The sequence below is a fragment of the Ochotona princeps genome, chromosome 2 (assembly GCF_030435755.1).
Source record: "Ochotona princeps isolate mOchPri1 chromosome 2, mOchPri1.hap1, whole genome shotgun sequence".
NCBI lineage: Eukaryota > Metazoa > Chordata > Mammalia > Lagomorpha > Ochotonidae > Ochotona > Ochotona princeps.
Genome location: NC_080833.1, coordinates 33,054,793 through 33,058,439, shown reverse-complemented (window position 1 = coordinate 33,058,439; position 3,647 = coordinate 33,054,793). Strand labels below are relative to the sequence as shown.

At 41.9% G+C, this 3,647-nt stretch overlaps 1 pseudogene; it reads right to left on the bottom strand.

The window, feature by feature from the left end:
• Positions 1 to 2,606: 2,606 nt before the first annotated feature.
• LOC118758719 (U6 spliceosomal RNA) lies at positions 2,607 to 2,696 on the bottom strand (annotated as a pseudogene).
• Positions 2,697 to 3,647: the final 951 nt, after the last annotated feature.

The following is a 3,647-nucleotide window of genomic DNA, read 5'->3' as shown; positions in this document are numbered from 1 at the left end:
CTAGAGGCCAGAAGAGAATGGAGCGACATATTCCAGATTCTAAAAGCAAAAAATTGTTGGCCCAGGATAATGTACCCAGCAAAGCTTTCCTTTGTCTTTGAAAACAAAAGAAATTTTTTCCACAGTAAAGTTAAAAAAAATATGCCTCTTCCAAACATGCCCTACGAAGGATACTTAAAGATGTTCTCTCGGGGCCTGGCATGGTAGCCTAGTGGCTAAAGTCCTTGCCTTGCATGCGCTGGGATACCATATGCGAGTCAGTTCATGTCCTGGTGGCTCCATTTCCCATCCAGCTCCCTGCTTGTGGCCTGGGAAAGCAGTCGAGGAAGGCCCAAAGCCTTGGAACCCTGCATCCACATGGGAGACCCAGAAGTTCCTGGCTCCTGGCTTCAGATCAGCACAGCTCTGGCCTTTGTGGTCACTTGGGAAGTGAATGATTGGATGGAAGCTCTTCTTCTTTGTTTTTCTCTTCTCTGTATATCTGACTTTACAATAAAAATAAATGTTAAAATGATGTTCTCTTGACAGACAAAAAGAATAGCACCCACCAAAACCAAAGGCAAGTGTGAAGAACATCCCAGTAAAATAGCAGAAGACTAAATCAATTCACAACCTATTGCCAAAATGACAGGACCAAATTACTACCCAGTCATATTAACCCTGAATCTAAATGGATTAAACTCATCAATCAAATATACATTAATAGACTGGATTAAAATAAATTCCTGGGCCCGGCGGCATGGCCTAGCGGCTAAAGTCCTCGCCTTGAATGCGCCGGGATCCCATATGGGCGCCGGTTCTAATCCCGGCAGCTCCACTTCCCATCCAGCTCCCTGCTTGTGGCCTGGGAAAGCAGTTGAAGACAGCCCAAAGCTTTGGGACCCTGCACCCACGTGGGAGACCTGGAAGAGGTTCCAGGTTCCCGGCATCGGATTGGCGCATACCGGCCCATTGTGGCTCACTTGGGGAGTGAATCATCGGATGGAAGATCTTCCTCTCTGTCTTTCCTCCTCTCTGTATATCTGGCTTTCCAATAATAATAAAATCTTTAAAAAAAAATAACAAATTCCATCTATTTGTTGCCTACAGGAGACACATCTCACCAACAAAGATCAGCAGAAACTGTATCTCATGGTTTTGATATATATTTTTTTGCTTCATTTCTTCAAAATGCTGGTTTTTCTCATTAAATTCTTCACTGACTCAGATCATACAATAGCATCATTTTCTTCAAGAAGATTCTTGATTTTCTTTTTCATTTCTTCAGCGTTAACATTAGTCATTTTGTAGCATGTTATTTAACTTCATGGCATTTTTAATTATCTTTTTCTTCCCATTGTTGATTTTGTTTTATGGCTTTTCATTTAAGCGGATGTATAGTAACTAGGTAATGGAGACAATGATATCCAGTAGCATGTTATTTAACTTCATGGCACTGTAAATTTCTATTTTTCTTCCTGTTGTTGATTTTGTATTGTGGCTTTTCATTTAAGGGGATGTACAATAACTATGTAATGCAGACTATCATATCCAGATGTGCGGACACAATGCAGCATGTATCTCTCTATTTTTTTTTTTAAAGATTTATTTTTTTTTATTACAAAGTCAGATGTACAGAGAGGAGGAGAGATAGAGAGGAAGATCTTCCATCCGATGATTCACTCCCCAAGTGAGCGCAACGGCCGGTTCTGTGCCAACCCGGAGCCAGGAGCCAGGAACCTCTTCCGGGTCTCCCACGTGGGTGCAGGGTCCCAAAGCTTTGGACCGTCCTCGACTGCTTTCCCAGGCCACAAGCAGGGAGCTGGATGGGAAGTGGAGCTGCCGGGATTAGAACCGACGCCCATATGGGATCCCGGGGCTTTAAAGGCGAGGACTTTAGCCGCTAGGCCATGCTGCCGGGCCCAGCATGTATCTCTACTTGCAGTTCAAAGAGGGGCTGCCAATGAAACTGTTAACTATATCTTGAGGATAGGATGCTGGACTCTCTGTCATTGTCCATATACGTAATGAGGGACATAGGACTGTGTATGAAGAACTATACTATAGTAATGATATAGGGGAACTCAGTGTGTGGGTGGAGGGGACTTAGGTAGGAGAGAAGAGAAATCCCAGGACCTATGGAACTCTATCAAAAATTATTATAATAATAACAAAATAAATCGTATACTTATAAAAAGAAAGAAAAATGAGGAAATTTGGAAATCTGTAGTTGGTAGATCAACCTTACAAGACATGTTTAAATAGATGCTTCACAGGAAAGGGAAATGATATAGATCAGAAATTCAAATAACATAAAGAAAGTAGGAGCAGTGAAGAAGGAATAATTGAAAGTAAGATTTAAAGAAACTAACATTCTTTTTTAGTTGGCAGAAAACATTGTAATTTTTATTGTGTGCAGGATGGTGTTTTGAGTGCATTATGGGATGTTCAAGCCTAGCTAATGAACAAATGGTTATATTGACGAATCAACAAATGCATTATCTCTAGTTTTGCGGGAACAACACTTAGCATCCACTATTTTTATTCTCTGCAAGAATGTAACATATCATCATTAATTATGCTAACAATTGACCCTTGTAATTTATTCCTCCTGCCTAATTGTAATGAAAAATATGGAATGCTTTATGAATTTGCATATCATCCTTGCTAATATTCTTTCTATTGCTTCCACTTTAGTCTACGTGCTGCGAAAGCACTGACAGAGTTAGATTTTTCTTAATTGACTTAACAATTTGCTCAATATAATAATAGTAGCAATGTCTATCTGATCACAATTTATGTGTAAGTGAAATTAATATGATGAAGTAAGAGATGGAAGGGTGCAATAAAGAATATTTTGTTGGGCCCAGCATAGTAACTCAGTGGCTAAATCCTCGCCTCACACATGCCGGGAACCCATATGGGCACTGGTTTGTGTCCCTCCTGGCTGCTCCACTTCCCTTCCAGCTCCCTACTGGTGGCCTGGGAAAGCAGTGGAGGATGGCCCAAAGCCTTAGGACCCTGGAGACCCAGAAGAAGCTCTTGGCTCCTGACTATAGATCAGGTCAGCTATGGCCATTGCAGCCACTTGGGGAGTGAACCAGTAGATTAAAGATCTTCCTCTCTATCTCTTTTTCTCTCTGTAAATCTACCTTTCCAATGAAAAGAAAATAAATTCTTACCCACCCAAAAAATAAATATTTTGTTATACTAGTCCCTTCCTTTACCCTTGGGGATACTTTCTGTGTTGGTTGGTTTGTTTATTTGTTTGTCTTTTAAGAGCTGGATGGGAAGTGGAGCAGCCAGGATACAAACCAGCACCCATATAGGATCCTAGCACGTACAAGTCAAAGATTTAGCCACTAGTCTTCCTCGTGGTAGCAGGGACGCAACCACTTTCGCCATCTTCTGCTGCCTTCCCAGGTGCGTAAGTAGGGAGTTCGATCAGAAGCAAGCAGCTGGGATTCCAATCATGGCTCTGATATAAGCAGCTTAACCCAGGATTCCATGCCAGCCCCCACAGGGAATACATCTTAAGTCCTCCAGTGAGTACTTGAGACAGGTGCTACTGACCCTACATAGAAGCAGTGCAATACCAAAGTAGTTGACCTGGTGGCCCAGACAGCTGTGGAGTGACTAATAGGCAGGTAAAATACACAACATGGGTC